The sequence below is a fragment of the Rutidosis leptorrhynchoides genome, chromosome 3 (genome assembly GCF_046630445.1).
Source record: "Rutidosis leptorrhynchoides isolate AG116_Rl617_1_P2 chromosome 3, CSIRO_AGI_Rlap_v1, whole genome shotgun sequence".
NCBI lineage: Eukaryota > Viridiplantae > Streptophyta > Magnoliopsida > Asterales > Asteraceae > Rutidosis > Rutidosis leptorrhynchoides.
In genome coordinates, this window is record NC_092335.1 from 47319445 (window position 1) to 47338530 (window position 19086).

The window sequence follows — 19086 nt, forward strand, 5'->3', positions numbered from 1 at the left end:
GCAAAACCCTTGACTGCATTAACGCATAAATGGAGGAAATTTGAATGGAAGGATGAACAAGAGAAAACGTTTCAATTGTTAAAGAAAAAGTTAACTACGGCACCTATATTGTCATTACCTGAAGGGAATGATGATTTTGTGATATATTGTGACGCTTCAAAGCAAGGTCTCGGTTGTGTATTAATGCAACGAACGAAGGTAATTGCTTATGCGTCTAGACAATTGAAGATTCACGAGCAGAATTATACGACGCATGATTTGGAATTAGGCGCGGTTGTTTTTGCATTAAAGACTTGGAGGCACTACTTATATGGGGTCAAAAGTATTATATATATCGACCACAAAAGTCTTCAACATATATTTAATCAGAAACAACTGAACATGAGGCAGCGCAGGTGGATTGAATTGTTGAATGATTACGACTTTGAGATTCGTTACCACACGGGGAAGGCGAATGTGGTAGCCGACGCTTTGAGTAGAAAGGACAGAGAACCCATTCGAGTAAAAGCTAAGAATATAATGATTCACAATAATCTTACTACTCAAATAAAGGAGGCGCAACATGGAGTTTTAAAAGAGGGAAATTTAAAGGATGAAATACTCAAAGGATCGGAGAAGCATCTTAATATTCGGGAAGACGGAACCCGGTATAGGGCTGAAAGGATTTGGGTACCAAAATTTGGAGATATGAGAGAAATGGTACTTAGAGAAGCTCATAAAACCAGATACTTAATACATCCTGGAACAGGGAAGATGTACAAGGATCTCAAGAAATATTTTTGGTGGCCAGGTATGAAAGCCGATGTTGCTAAATACGTAGGAGAATGTTTGACGTGTTCTAAGGCCAAAGCTGAGCATCAGAAACCATCTGGTCTACTTCAACAACCCGAAATCCCTGAATGGAAATGGGAAAACATTACCATGGATTTCATCACTAAATTGCCAAGGACTGCAAGTGGTTTTGATACTATTTGGTTAATAGTTGATCGTCTCACCAAATCAGCACACTTCCTGCCAATAAGTGAAGATGACAAGATGGAGAAGTTAGCACCACTGTATTTGAAGGAAGTCATCTCCAGACATGGAATACCAATCTCTATTATCTCTGATAGGGATGGCAGATTTATTTCAAGATTCTGGCAGACATTACAGCAAGCATTAGGAACTCGTCTAGACATGAGTACTGCCTATCATCCACAAACTGATGGGCAGGGTGAAAGGACGATACAAACGCTTGAAGACATGCTACGAGCATGTGTTATTGATTTCGAAAATAGTTGGGATCGACATCTACCGTTAGCAGAATTTTCCTACAACAACAGCTACCATTTAAGCATTGAGATGGCGCCGTTTGAAGCACTTTATGGTAGAAAGTGTAGGTCTCTGATTTGTTAGAGTGAAGTGGGGGATAGACAGATTACGGGTCCGGAGATAATACAAGAAACTACCGAGAAGATCATCCAAATTCAACAACGGTTGAAAACCGCCCAGAGTCGACAAAAGAGCTACGCGGACAGTAAAAGAAAAGATATAGAATTTGAAATTGGAGAGATGGTCATGCTTAAGGTTGCACCTTGGAAAGGCATTGTTCGATTTGGTAAACGAGGGAAATTAAATCCAAGGTATATAGGACCATTCAAGATTATTGATCATGTCGGACCAGTAGCTTACCGACTTGAATTACCACAACAACTCGTGGTTGTACATAACACTTTCCACGTCTCAAATTTGAAGAAATGTTTTGCTAAAGAAGATCTCACTATTCCGTTAGACGAAATCCAAATCAACGAAAAACTTTAATTCGTCGAAGAACCCGTCGAAATAATGGATCATTAGGTTAAAAGACTTAAGCAAAACAAGATACCAATTATTAAAGTTCGATGGAATTCTCGTAGAGGACCCGAGTTCACCTGGGAATGAGAAGATCAGATGAATAATAAATACCCGCACTTATTTCTAGAAGATACGTCAACACCTCCAACTGCTTAAACGGGTAGGTACTGTAGTGACCCGAACTTTTCCATGTTTATATATATATTAATTGAGATTGATATTTACATGACTAAATGTTTCCAACGTGTTAAGCAATCAAACTTGTTAAGACTTGATTAAATGAAATAAGTTTCATATAGACAATTGATCAACCAAGTTGACCGGCGATTCACGAACGTTACAAAATTGTAAAAACTACATGTTGTGGTATATATAGACATATATATATGGTTGACATAAAATTATGATGAGTAATTATCTCACTAAATATATTAACAATGTGTGATATACATAAGAAATGAGATTACTAAGTTAAGAAACTCAAAATGATATATATAACGATTATCGTTATGATAACGTCTACTAAATACATATGTATCATATTAAGATATTGATACACTATATTTAACATGATAAAATGATATTTAAATATATCATTAAGTGTGTTAACAATGAACTACATATGTAAAAATAAGACTACTAACTTAATGATTTCGAAACGAGACATATATGTAACGATTATCGTTGTAACGACATTTAACTGTATATATATCATACTAAGATATATTATATATCATAATATCATGATAACGTAACAATTTAATATCTCTTTAGATATAATAAACATTGGGTTAACAACATTTAACATGATCGTTAACTTAAATGTCTCAAATCAACATTTACATGTAACGACTAACGATGACTTAACGACTCAGTTAAAATGTATATACATGTAGTGTTTTAATATGTATTCATACACTTTTGAAAGAATTCAAGACACTTATCAAAATACTTCTACTTAACAAAAATGCTTACAATTACATCCTCGTTCAGTTTCATCAACAATTCTACTCGTATGCACCCGTATTCGTACTCGTACAATACACAGCTTTTAGATGTATGTACTATTGGTATATACACTCAAATGATCATCTCTTAGCAGCTAATTTGAGTCACCTAACACATGTGAGAGCCATCATTTGGCAACTAGCATGAAATATCTCATAAAATTACAAAAATATTAGTAATCATTCATGACTTATTTACATGAAAACAAAATTACATATCCTTTATATCAAATCCATATACCAACGACCAAAAACACCTACAAACACTTTCATTCTTCAATTTTCTTCATCTAATTGATCTCTCTCAAGTTCCATCTTCAAGTTCTAAGTGTTCTTCATAAATTCCATAAGTATAGTTTCATAAAAATCAAGAATACTACCAAGTTTGCAAGTTTACTTCCAAGCTTTCTAATCCATTCCAAGTAATCATATAAGATCAAGGAACCTTTGTTATTTATAGTAGGTTATCTTTCTAAAAGAAGGTAATATTCATATTCAAACTTTGATACAATTTCTACAACTATAACAATCTTATTTCGAGTGAAAATCTTACTTGAACTGTTTTCGTGTCATGATTCTGCTTCAAGAACTTTCATGTCATCCAAGGATCCTTTGAAGCTAGATCCATTTTTCTCATTTCCAGTAGTTTTATCCAGAAAAATTGAGGTAGTAATGATGTTCATAACATCATTCGATTCATACATATAAAGCTATCTTATTCGAAGATTTAAACTTGTAATCACTAGAACATAGTTTAGTTAATTCTAAACTTGTTCGCAAACAAAAGTTAATCCTTCTAACTTGACTTTTAAAATCAACTAAACACATGTTCTATATCTATATGATATGCTAACTTAATGATTTAAAACCTGGAAACACGATGAACACCATAAAATCGGATATACGCCGTCGTAGTGAAACCGGGGGCTGTTTTGGTTTGGATAATTAAAAACTATGATAAACTTTGATTTAAAAGTTTTTCTTCTGGGAAAATGATTTTTCATATGAACATGAAACTATATCCAAAAATCTTGGTTAAACTCAAAGTGAAAGTATGTTTTTCAAAATGGTCATCAAGATGTCGTTCTTTCGATGGAAATGACTACCTCTTTAGTAATTGACATGTAACTTAAATTTCTGACTATAAACCTATACTTTTTCTATTTGTATTCTTAAATTAGAGTTTAATATGAAACCATAGCAATTTGATTCATCCAAAACGGATGTAAAATGAAGAAGTTATGGGTAAAACAAGATTGGATATTTTTGATCTTTTTAGCTACGGGAAATGTTTAACAAATCTATTCAAATCATATCCTAGCTAACTTATATTGTATTATACATGTATTCTAATATATTATGTAATCTTGGGATACCATAGACATGTATGCAAATGTTTTGACATATCATATCGACCCATGTATATATATTATTTGGAACAACCATAGACACTCTATATGCAGTAATGTTGGAGTTAGCTATACAGGGTTGAGGTTGATTCCAAAAATATATATACTTTAAGTTGTGATCTAGCCTGAGACGTGTATAAATTGGGTCGTGGATTGATTCAAGATAATATATATCGATTTATTTCTGTACATCTAACTGTGGACAACTAGTTGTAGGTTACTAACGAGGACAGCTGACTTAATACACTCAAATCTTTAAAACATAATAAAAATGGTTGTAATTATATTTTGATCATACTTTGATATATATGTGCATATTTGTATAGGTTCGTGAATCGATCCGTGGCCAAGTCTTATTTCCGAGGAAGGAAATATCTGTGAAAGTGAGTTATAGTCCCACTTTTAAAAACTAATATTTTGGGATGAGAATACATGCAGTTTTATAAATATTTTACGAAATAGACACAAGTAAATGAAACTACATTATATGGGTGAATGATCGAAATATGCCCCTTTTTCTTGGTAACCTAAGAATTAGTAAACCGATCTACTAATTGACGCGAATGCTAAAGATAGATCTATTGGGCCTAACGAACCCCATCCAAAGTACCGGATGCTTTAGTACTTCGAATTTGTTTTTATCATGTCCGAAGGATTTCCCGGAATGATAGGGGATATTCTTATATGCAGCTTGTTAATATCGGTTACCAGGTGTTCATCATATGAATGATTTTTATCTCAATGTATGGGATGTATATTGAAATATGAAATCTTGTGGTCTATTATTATGATTTGATAATATATAGGTTAAACCTATAACTCACCAACATTTTTGTTGACGTTTTAAGCATGTTTATTCTCAGGTGATTATTAACAGCTTCCGCTGTTGCATACTAAAATAAGGACAAGATTTGGAGTCCATGCTTGTATGATATTATGTAAAAACTGCATTCAAGAAACTTATTTTTGATGTAATATATTCTTATTGTAAACCATTATGTAATGGTCGTGTGTAAACGGTATATTTTAGATTATCATTATTTGATAATCTACGTAATGCTTTTTAAACCTTTATAGATAAAATAAAGGTTATGGTTGTTTTAAAAATGAATGCAGTCTTTGAAAAACGTCTCATATAGAGGTCAAAACCTCGCAACGAAATCAATTAATATGGAACGTTTATAATCAATATGAACGGGACATTTCAACAGAGTGATCACTCTCTTTTAGATTTAACTTTATCAGGCCTTAGACATCTGACTCTCAACGAATAAGAGGGACAAATTCCATCTTGACTACATACATCCTAAATATATACCTTGCATTATACCTAAGCTCCTCCTTATGAACTACCATATTTCAGAATAGTGAAGGAAAGAATTAAGGCACAATACTTGGTAAATATCCGAACCCAATATGTATCTCAGGTCAGAGGATACAATGATATTCACCTTTACTCAAGATTACATGTGATCGACCACAAAGGCTCCATTTAGTAAATCTTGAGGGCGGGTCTTCCAATATTTGTATCCCACAAATATCTATGAACCTTAGTTGCAACCTTGCCCCACATTTATCTCGTGAATGTATACCAATCCAAGTTCATAATAGTCTAAACCTCTCACTTGTTCCCACAAATGTGATTGACTACGGAATTTAGAATAATTACTTATTCATGGATAAAATATGCAAAATAGGAACCTGACTCAAGATTAATAAATTAACACCATAATTATATTAATGAGTTTGAACCACTTTGTTCCATTACAATACATAAAACAGATCACAACCAATCACTAGAATATCGAAGCCCTAATGCACTAACATGCCCTTGATGTTTTGCACCATGTAAGAGCTTCGTGAGTGGATCTGCTATATTAAGATCTGTGTGAACTTTACGAATACATATCTTTCCCTTTTCAACTTCATCCCTTATGTAGTTGAATCTTACCTCAATGTGACGGGTCTTTTGGTGAGCACGAGGTTCCTTGATTTGAGTAATCGCACCCTCGTTATCACAAAAGATCTCAAGAGGGTCCTGAATGGAAGAGACTACTCCTAAGTCGTCGATGAATTTCTTCATCCATGCAGCTTCCTGAGCTGCCAATGAGGCGGCAATGTACTCCGACTCTGTAGTGGATAAAGCAACAACATCCTGTTTTGAACTCTTCCAAGAGACCGCACCTCCATTTAACGTGAAGACATAACCGGATTGTGATCGAGAATCATCTCGATCAGTTTGGAAACTTGCGTCCACATAACCCTTTACTGCGAGTTCCTCCTCACCAGACCCATATATTAGAAACATATCCTTAGTCCTCCTAAGGTATTTCAATATACTTTTGACAGCAATCCAATGACTGTTTCCTGAGTTATTCTGGTATCTACTTGTCAGGCTAAGAGCGCATGACACATTCGGTCTAGTGCATATCATTGCATACATGATTGACCCAATGGCAGACGCATATGGAACTTTCTTCATTCTCTCATGTTCATCTTTCGTGGTAGGGCACTGAGATGAACTGAGAAGCGTTCCTCTTTGAATAGGTACCAAACCTTTCTTAGAGTTCTCCATCTTGAACCTTTTCAAGATCTTTTCAATGTATGCACTTTGATTCAAACCTATCAGTTTCTTGGATCTATCCCTGTAGATCCCAATCCCCAAAACGTATTATGCTTCTCCAAGATCCTTAATGGAGAAGCATTTACTTAGCCAAGTTTTAACACCTTGCATTGCCGAAACATCATTTCCAAATAACAATATATCATCCACATATAGTACAAGGAACATGATTGTGCTCACACTAGCTTTCTTGCATACACAAGCTTCATCACCATTTTTAATGAAGCTAAATTTCTTGGCCTCCTCATTAAAACGATGATTCCACATTCTAGATGCGTGTTTCAATCCATAGATTGACTTCTTTAACTTGCATACCTTTTTAAGATATTTTGGATCAACAAAACCTTCAGGCTGAACCATATAGACATCTTCCTCAAGATGTCCATTTAAGAAAGCGGTCTTGACATCCATTTGCCATATTTCATAATCATAATGAGCAGCAATGGCAAGTAATATCCTAATAGACTTTAGCATTGCCACAGGTGAAAAAGTTTCATCATAGTCAACCCCTGGAGTTTGAGTAAAACCTTTTGCTACAAATCTAGCTTTATATGTATCCAAGTTTCCATGTATGTTGGTTTTCATTTTGAAAAGCCATTTACAATCAACTAGCCTTGAGCCAGTAGGTTGTGCAACAAGTTCCCAAACTTGGTTGTCATACATGGATTGCATCTCAGCGTTCATGGCTTCCTGCCATTTATCTTTATCAGTCCTTGATAAAGCATCTTGGTAGTTTGTTGGTTCATCCAAATCAACCACATAGCAACCATCCATGAGAAACCCATATCTCTCAGGAGGATTACTAATCCTACCAGATCTACGAACGTCTTGTACACTTTGATCATCCATTTGATCATTCTCAACATTTTCATGTTGAGTGCTAGTGTCAACCAATTGTATATCATCTATTTGATCTTGAATCTCTTCAAGATCTATCTTCCTTTCACTATTACCTTCTATTAGAAACTTAGTTTCAAGGAATTCAGCCTTCCGAGCAACAAATACATTCTGCTCGGATGGATCATAGAAATAATATCCCATATCATCCTTGGGATATCCTATGAAGATACACTTCGTGGATCGAGCATTCAACTTATTAGGGACGTAACGCTTAGGATAAGCTTCACATCCCCATACCTTTAAGTATGACAGAGATGGAGGTTTTCCAAATCACATCTCATGAGGACTTCGTTCCACTTTCTTGGTTGGGGCCATATTTAGAATACGAGCCACGGAGCATAGACAATAACCCCAAAATGATAGAGGTAACGAGCTTCTAGCCATGATAGATCGAACCATATCCATTAGGGTTCGGTTCCTCCTTTCGGAAACTCCATTAAGTTGGGGTGTTCCAGGAGGAGTGAGTTATGAGATAATCCCACAGCTTTTAAGATGATCTTAGAAAGCATCGCTTAGGTATTCACCTTCTCTATCGGTACGAAGTACCTTGATTGTCTTATTGAGTTGATTTGATATTCCTTGAATGCTTCAAAAGTTTCGTCCTTATGTCTTAACAGGTAGACACATCCGAAACGACTGAAGTCATCAATGAAAGTAACGAAGTATCTTTCACCATTCCTAGTCATGGGCTTAAAGGGTCCACATACATCCGAATGTATTAATCCCAATAAGTCTTTAGCCCTTTCATAGGTCCCTTTGAAAGGTGCTTTAGTCATTTTGCCTTGTAAACAAGATTCACATACATCAAACGAGTCTAGTTTATTTAATTTTAAAAGTCCATTCTTTTGAAGTGTATGCATTCGATTCTTGTTTATGTAACCAAGGCGATAATGCCATAAGTAGGAATCACTCAAATCTCTTTTGAGTTTCTTGGTGTTTGCATGGAACATTGAGCTATTGTATGATGTGTCATCATGAACCAATTCATAAATACCATTCGAAGGCGAAGCCTTGAAATAGAACACATTATCTAAAGAAACATGGATATCATCATTAATGAAATTAAGATTAAAACCACATTGTTTCAAACGGGATACAGAAATAATGTTTCGAGATAAATCGAGTACATACAAAACATTTTTCAAAATAAGCTCCAACCCAGTTTGTAGCTTTAAAACAAAGTCTCCTTGAGCTTCTACGTGCACCTTTGCACCATTTCCCATGAAGAGACTTGTTGTTCCCGCTCCTTGTTTACTTCTTTTGAACCCCTGCAAAGAATTGCAAATATGAGTTCCACATCCTGTGTCTAATACCCATGTATTAGAAGAAGTAATACTAAGATCAATGTATACCATATATACATTACCTGAGGTTTGCCCTGCATCCCTCTTTTCTTTCAACTCCTTAAGGTAGATTGGGCAGTTGCGTTTCTAGTGACCCATCTCACCGCAACCAAAGCACGGATCTTCTTTGGGGTTCGCTTTACCAGCAACCTTTTGTTTCTTGTTATTGTTGGTTGGGGTAACCATCTTCCCCTTTCCCTTACCCTTGCCTTGTTAGGCGGGTCCTTTCCTCTTAGCCACCTTTGGCTTAGAAGTGTTATTGTTTTTGGACCCGCCTTCATTGATCATAAACACGGGTGAAGCCCTTTTACCCATGCTTGCTTCGGCTGTCTTAAGCATGGAATGTAATTCGCCAATGCTCTTATCCCAACCATTCATATTGTAATTCATTACGAATGTGTCAAACCTTTTTGACAAAGAATTAAGGATAAGGTCCGTGGCTAATTCATTAGACACGTTGCAATTTAGATGGTTCACTCGATCAATTAGGCTTTTCATCTTAAGGACATAAGATGAAACGGATTGGAAATCGTCCATCCGACATGCATGAAGCGCTCGAACCGTTTTGAAGAGCTTGACATGAGCTTGTTGAAGGAACATCTCCTTCAATTGTGTGATCATGTCATATGCACTATGATGCTCGAAGTCCTTTTGGAGTTTGGGTATCATAGTCCCAAGCATAAGGCAAGAGACTTGCACCGAATCAGTGCAATACTTATCCCAATAAGCCATGCCTTCTGTATCATCCTCGTCGAGTTGATCGGGAATGGGGTCTTCCAACACATACGCCCCATCCTCAAGTTTGAGGACAATTCTTAGATTGCGAAACCAATCCATGAAATTCGTATGGTTGAGTTTTTCCTTTTCGAGGATTGACCTCAACGATAGGTTGTTAAAGTTGCTTGGTGCGTTTGGAATGTTGTTGTTATTGGCGGCCATCTACAAAATTTAACAAAGTTGTTTTAAGTATCAATTTTAATTTAACAATCAATACCCTTTAAATCCAATTGATATTTATTAAATTTTAGAATCCAACGGTAAACCAAATTTCGGTTAGGTGACCTTTATCCCGTCATTTGATTTAGCTAGGTAGTCATTATATGACAATTGCAATCCTTTTGCAACTTCTAAGTTATGGGATCATGCAATCCTTTTGCATGGCATATTTATCCCATCAACGCCTATTTGTTCCTCATGCTTCGGTGACCCTAAGTTCATGATTCCCAAATCAAGTCGTCCTACTTGTGTAAACGTGTAAATTTAACATACAAGTGGTTAGGTGACCTTTATCCCACAAGTGTGCAAAATTTACCTTAATCATATTAGTTTGCTCATAACGGTTAGGTGACCTTTATCCCATTATGAGTTCCCTAATTATTTTTAAGTGTCACACAAAAGGATGGCGTTTAACTTGTTTGCCTTGTTAATAAGGGATTTTTAAGTTTTCATTATTTCTAGTTTAAGAAAACAATTATACCATACACCAACATGCATTTAGTGTATAGTTTATTTGAAAATTCATCTTTCATGTTATGTAATAAAGCCAATTTCATTACATTGATATAAATCATTTTATATGTGTTTTAATAACCAATTATTATAATCCATTAGCCATTTTTAATTTAACCAATTAAATTATCGTTTTGCATGTCGTTAATCATGTCTAATTTAACCAATTAAATTGTCATTTTACTTGTTGTTAACTTGTGATTTACTTGTAGTAACCAAACATACAAACAGAATAAACAACCATGCATGCAAAACAAATATGTTCACAATCAAGCCAATTTGGTAGACATTTGTTTAGCCGAAAATAAATGCCACCGGTTAAGGGGTTATAACACAAAGTAGGAGATTTTAAATCTCCCACTTAATCTTGCATCCAAATGCTTCTTCTTGTGTTCTTTCAAGTCTTCATCTTGTATCTTCATCTTTTTACAAAATATATCCTAATACATTTTGTCTAGAAAAAGAAATACAACCTAATCTATTTTACATACCAAATATAAAATAAATTACATAACCAAAATAATATTATTACAAACCAATTGAATAAATATTATTACAAACCAAATGAATGAATTAATATTACATACCAAATGAATGAATTAAATCAACCAAACATTGAACCATCCAAACACAAGGTCAAGGCTTGATTGTGAACTTTAACATAGAACAAAATATGAAAAAAGAAGAACCCAAAACCCATTTTTGGGGCTCCTAAATTTTGGCCAAAATTTCAAACCACCCAAACCCATTAATTTTTGCATTCTACTTTCATGCATGTACATAAAATGCAAAATGTATAGCGGGTTTAATAACCATCTCGAAGCATATTTTAACAACTTCGGCTCTAGATACCATTGTTGGGGTTTAACAAGTTCATAATATACTTAAAACATTTGAAGATTAAACATAGCGGAAGCGTGTATATTACCATTTTGAAACTTGTTAATCTTTAACCATTTAAAGTTAAATTCCAATTAGGATCAAGTTATGAAATATACTTACAAACTACAAGCAAGAAAAGAGTTTATACCTACTCCAAGCTTGTTGGTAAGTGATGAAGATGATGATGATGATGATGATGAATGGAGCTCCAAAAGAATGAAACCTCAAGTTGTTATACCCCAAACTTGTGCACCAACACCCTAACTTTTGGTTAGGATTTAATGACACTTGAAAATAAGTTTGAAAAAGGAAAATGAACCCTCTTTGTGCTCTCAAAACTCACGGCCAACAAGTGCAAAAAAGAGCAGAATTTTTTTGCTAGTTTGATGTGTTTTTTTGCATGTGTATTTGGTCTCCAACAAGTCTTGGTCCTTATGCACATGCACATGGGAAGTAACCACACTAAAATAATGTTTATTAGCATGCTTACTTGCAACTCCAATGCCACTCCCATATTATTTTATAAAAGGATTTTATAACATTAGATTTTATAAAATATAATATATAAACTTCCATTTTATAAAATAGTTTTATAAAATTAGATTTTATAAAACATATTTTATAAATTTCTATTTTATAAATTATGTATGTTATTTATAAAACCAATTTTATAAAATTCCATTTTATATGTTATGTATACTTTATTTTATAAAACTAATTTTATAAAATGTAACATAACTTTATTAATTATTTAACCTATAAATAATTAAATTCTTATTATATAAATTATTCCATAATTTATATACACATCAAGTAATATTATTTTAGAAAACCATTTTTTCTTAAATTCCAAGTGTCGCGTAATTTAATCAACGATCCAATCGCTAAGATCAAAATACGATTAAGGTGTCGGTAAGCTTGTTATTGGGTATGACCCGACTTGGATCAAAACATATTAGCCACATTAATTTAATATGTCTCTCGGGTATACGAAATACCTTCAATCTCCCACTTGCACGGGAAACATAAGAAATTAATGCAAGTGATGGATACCACCTAACGACCGTCCATCACCCCCAATATGTTTTGACTTTGTGCCATTCAATAACATCATCCCTTTCAAGTTCCCATCTCGAATATGAATAGGTGAATCTTTCATTTTATCCTTTTGTCCTAGATGTCATGTTAAATCCAAGAGATACAGAGTGATCACTTTCTTTTAGATTTAACTTTATCAGGCCTTAGACATCTGACTCTCAACGAATAAGAGGGACAAATTCCATCTTGACTACATACGTCCTAAATATATACCTTGCATTATACCTGAGCTCCTCCTTATGAACTACCATATTTCAGAATAGCGAAGGAAAGAATCAAGGAACAATACTTGGTAAATATCCGAACCCAATATGTATCTCAGGTCAGAGGATACAATGATATTTGCCTTTACTCAAGATTACATGTGATCAACCACAAAGGCTCCATTTAGTAAATCTTGAGGGCGGGTCTTCCAATATTTGTATCTCACAAATATCTATGAACCTTAGTTGCAACCTTGCCCCACATTCATCCCGTGAATGTATACCAATCCAAGTTCATAATAGTCTAAACCTCACACTTGTGGTGGCCAAGGGTTGAAACGGCTAGAGAGTAATCCTGACGGGTTGCATATACTCCGTAGTTAGTATAAGATTGGATTATTCGCTCTCATGAAAAACCCAAACATGAAAAAACCTTGGAACTTTATAAGTTTAGGGAAAATAAATTCACCACCAGTCATACATTCCTCCTTAAATTATGCATTGTTTGATTGTATATACCATATTACTCTGTTAATGCACGAATTCAATAGATTGCATCAAAATTAATGCTTAATATATAACATATATTTAACATATAGTTTTAAACGGGTATAGAGCCCAGAACTAACGGCTTTGAAAAGCTAGAAACAAAAAGTAATAATAGGAGTCAACATTTTAGTTTTCAGTTGGTAAGATGTACGTACTTGTAAAATGACACAAAGTCATTTGGGTGGTTGTTAAGACGTCCATATTGATGTTAGAAAAAGTAAACGATGGAACACAATTAACATCGCTCATTTTATTCTTTATATGAAAACTCGCTCCCTTTCTTTTTCACTTTTTTGATTGGATGTTATTAGTAATCATTAACTATTATGCTATCAAAGAAAATAAAATAAAACATGATTATTATTATTATTGTGTGCCCAATGTAACATCTTGTTAAACTTGACGCCGCATTAAGGAACCTGTTTAACTTTCTGACATCTCCTCTAGTCTTCTTGGATATTTTTTGAGAAAAGCAACAACTCTTCTTGCATAAACGATTATGGAAGAAAAAAAAAATGTGTTTCATGTTATTGTTCGCATTTGTACTTTAAAAGAGAAATATCCAGAACAATATTCTTTTTGGTAAAAATGGAAAACGATTGATCACCCGTATAAAAAAGTGTGTTGTGTTTGATGAGTTGAACTTAACAAATCTAATGTCTATTAACGTGTTACAATTTCTAGTTAAGAAACAACTTGTAGTTGGTGCACTAGGCCAATAATCAATGTTTTGACTAGTTTAAAACAGAATGTATTTTGTTATAATATCTATAGAATGAAAACAAGATAATCAAGAATACATTCAGAGAATTTAAACAATTTCTAGTGGAACAATGCATAACGTACTAATAGCATCTCAAGCATCTATTGGTTTCCAGATCAAGAAGAAGTATATTAAACTCAAAATTATTAACTTTAATAGAGTAGCATATAGTGCAATTCAAGTACTTTAATGATACCAACTTTAAGTTTTCAAGTTTATTATGACATTCTTATAACCAAATAGCTTGTGATGCATTACAATACTATCCGCTCAAATGTAGGATTAATGTGCAAGGTACAACATATAATTATATGGTCAACATCATTTGAGCCTTCGGGGTCACACACATATACACCGAGACGTCAAATAATATATATATATGATGTATATATATTACTCAAGTAACAAAATAGTAAATCGAAATTAATTCATTTACTATTCATATGAATAGTAAATGAATCGAAATTAATTAATTTACAATTCACATGAAAGCGACAAAATTATTAATTATAAGTTACATAACATACCCCTGAAGTATTTGAGAAATACGACTTTATGATACATATATTTCGTAATTTGATTTCACAGGTAGGTTCACGGGTGAAATATTAAAATAAAATATCTATATATATTGTACCATATTACGGAGTAATTCATCTCTCATTCTTCTTTCAATGAACTAAAAAATTTTGATTTCATAATATTAACCAAAGGTTGATTAATATTACTTGGGTTTGGACTAGCATCCATTGACGGTTGTTTGAAGTGTAGTGTGGACTATCCAAAGAGACGGTCATACTTTTGATCGTAAGTTTCTCTCCGTCTCATCAATTTCTTCAAGAAAGGTATATCGTCAACTCCTCTTTTGTTTTATATTCATGACAATTATTATGGTGTAACTGGATCATTGGGAAAGATTAATCGTGTGCATGTTTCATTAAATAAGTGAAAATTTAATCTTGTTAAATTTTGTTCATAAAATAATAAAAGATTATTATTTTAACTATCCGCTGCGTTAATCTGTTTTGGTAAAAGTACACACGATTTTTCATCAGTGGTATCCGAGCCGCTTTTACACCATCTTAATTATCGCGTGATTTTTTTTTTAAGATTTAGCTTTGTGGTGAATTGGTAACAGTCAAAACCTTTATGGTTTTGAAAGTCAACTTTGTTGATTACCTCATGACGCACGAATAAGATCTGGAAAAAAAATCATTGTTATAAATTTTGAATTTATTTGTTATGGCTTGAATATTTATTATAATTGTTGATTGTTTTATTTCATGGTTATACACATGCATTGTAACCATGGACAAGCCATATTTAAATTTTAATAATGTAGTTATTAAAATTGTAATTGCACACATAGCCCATAATGCCCCGACCTATGTATGATTGTTGTGATTGTTGATTACGGCAATATTATGTCATGTTGATTATTTGTATTATTAGAAAGACCATTTTGAAGCCAAAGTTGTATTATATTTATTTATCATTTTCATAGTATTGTATTTAAGTTTATTTCAATTTGTAAAAGTACTAGTTTAGTTGTATTTTTAAATTTAAATAAATGTAACAAGATGAAGATTGAAGATAAAATACAACATGCTTTTGGCTTAGAAGATGGCGAACAGGTCAAGTTGACAACAATGGCGTTTGTCAAGTTTTCACTTGATTCTTGAATCAAGTGGGAGCTACGATATTACCCTTAGTTTGACCTCTTGATCACATGTCAGCTCTTGAGATCAAGCATAGGATTTTTGGGCTAGGCTATGTGTGTGTGATGCATGGTATGGTTGTGTTTTATTTTTATGCATTTATATTTAATTGTTGATTATAATATATGCTAAATGTTTTTGATGAAAACATCAAATAAAACTAGTAACGAGTTTCAAAGGTTAAAATTGATGATTTAAAAAAAAAAAAGTTAAACTCTAACGAGTTTAAAGTTAAATATATATATATATTTTTTTGAAACTCAAATAATATATATGAGCGACATCTTTTAAAAATATTTTAAAATGATACAAAATGTGTATTTGTTATTTTTCATATAAAATAAAATAACAAACTAGACGCATAAACACGATCGACATATATAAAATTGGTTAGAATGATTTTTAACAAAAAGTGTAGCGAATCTTGTGTGCATGCATTATTCGTTAACACAAACATTTTCAAAATACCCGTCAAATTTAAGTCATGCCATCCAATGAGCTTGCAAACACTCCTCGTTATTTTTTGATTACGGTGAGACCTAATCGAACTATAGCCACGAGGTGAATTTTCAGTTACGAGTGAGACTAGGCTGAATTTCCACTTTTTTTCAAATTGGATGACTTAATCGTATTCACGATGAGATCTGAGTTCGAGGCAAAGATGGGACAAACATGCCAATAGATAATAGTGGTTTGTTAGACTACACATATCTCAAGGTCCTATAAAGATCTAAGAGTTGCACCTGTGATGCAATTGGTACTCGCTACCTACCAGTAGACTCTATAACTGCTAGCTGATCAACAGATGTAGTTATGCAACCTCTATGTGGATCTTAGGCTTTCGTAAATTAATTATTTTTAAATATATTAAAACTTGGGTAATTAATTTATTAAAGTATTATATCGAAAATACTAAAATTGAACCTTGTTTTTTTGTAGATGTCAAACAATCAAAACGTAAACCAAAACACCCTCCGTTCTTTGTTGGAGAAGGAGAAACTCAATGGTTCAAACTTCCTCGATTGGTACCGCAACCTGAGAATTGTTCTCAAATATGAAGGGAAGTTGAACAAAATTGAAGAACCCTTACCCGAAGCTCCTCCTGAGACAGCTACTGCTGCTCAAAAGAATGCTTATCAGAAGTTGTTTGATGAGCAAGAGAAGACAGCTTTAATCATGCTTGCTAGTATGACCTCTGACCTCCAAAAGGAAATGGAAGATCGTACAACATATGATATGATGACTGAGCTGAAAAATATGTTTCATAAACAGGCTAGTCAAGAGTTATATGAAACTTATAAGCTTCTTCAAACATGTAAAATGGAGGAGGGTCAATCAGTGAGCTCTCATATCTTGAAAATGAAAAGCTACATTGACCGAGCGGAAAAACTTGGAACTACCTTGCCGCCTAACTTGGCTGTGAACACGGTTTTGGTTTCACTACCAAAATCGTATCACCAATTTGTAATGACTTACAATATGCAAGGTTGGGAGAAATCTCTGGCAGAGGTGCACTCGATGCTCAAAACTGCTGAACAGGATATTCCATATAAGGTTTCCAATCCAGGTGTCCTGATGATTAGGGATGGTAAGGTGAGAAAGAATAAGCCGAAAACTTGGGGAAAAGGAGAAGGCAAGTCAATTGCTAAGAAAAAGATTCCACCACCTCCCAAGAAAGAAAACCCACCGAAATACGCCGAATGTTTCCACTGTGGAAAAGTTGGCCACTGGAGGAGGAACTGTCCTTCCTACCTATCTGAGTTGAGAAAAGGCAAAGCAGACCAGACCAGCAAACCAGGTATATTTCATATACAGTTATATACTTTTTCTAGTGATTCCTGGATTTTTGATACTGGTTATGGTACTCACATCTGTAACAATATGCAGGGAATGAGAAGAAGTAAGAGACTGAAGAGCAACACACTAGACTTAAGAGTGGGGAATGGGGCTCGAGCTGCTGTCAAAGCTATTGGCACCTATGAGCTTACTCTACCTAGTGGTCTTATTGTTTTGTTGGAACAATGTCATTATGCTCCTAGTATTACGAGCAATGTAATTTTAGTTTCTCTTTTGAAAAATGTTGGTTTTGAACTTACATTTACGCACTTTGGTATTTCAGTTTCTAAGAATAATGTATTTTATTTTAATGCTATTCCACGTGATGGTATTTTTGAAATTGATATACATGGTGTAATTTCAAATAATAATTCTGTATATACATGTACTGCCAAACGAGTCAAGAAAGACTTGAATAATACCTATCTATGGCATTGTCATCTTGGTCATATAAACAAACAATGCATTTCAAAACTCCAATCTGATGGGCTTTTGGAATCAACTGGCTCTGAGTCATTTGATGTATGCGAGTCATGTTTATGTGAAAAGATGACAAAGGCTCCTTTCTCCAGTTTAGGTGAAAGAGCTAAAGATCTTTTAGGACTAATACATACTGATGTATGTGGCCCTTTTAGAACTATGTCTAGAAATGGTGAATCATACTTCGTTACATTTACTGATGATTATAGTCGATATGGTTATGTTTACTTGCTGAAAAATAAACATGAAGTTTTTGAAACATTCAAAATCTTCCAAAATGAAGTAGAGAATCAACTTGGAAAGACCATTAAAGCCCTTCGCTCTGATCGGGGAGGGGAATATATGAGTCAAGAGTTTTTGGACCACCTGAAGAATTGTGGGATTGTCTCACAGTTCACTCCACCTTATACACCACAGCACAATGGTGTGTCGGAACGGAGGAATCAAACTTTACTTGATATGGTTCGATCTATGATGAGTCTAACTACTCTGCCAATGTCTTTTTGGGGTTATGCATTAGAGTCTGCTGCACGCATACTCAATATGGTTTCAACCAAGAAGGTAGAAAAGACACCATATGAATTATGGTATGGAAAGAGTCCTAAGTTGTCTTATTTGAACGTCTGGGGTTGTGAAGCGTATGTGAAACGTGACACTTCAAACAAGTTAGAACCCAGAGGTATTAAATGTCACTTTGTGGGATACCCAAAGGAAACAATGGGTTACTATTTTTACTACCAAGCTGAAAACAAAGTGTTTACTGCTCGGTTTACTGAATTCTTTGAAAGAGATCTTCTCTTACAAGAAGTCAGTGGGAGTAAAGTAGATCTTGAGGAAATTCAAGAATCACAAAGTGACACACCTTCTGAAGGTACTAGCCAACCGCACGTTGAAGCTGGACACACTGTTAGTGAGCCAGAACGTGTTGCACCT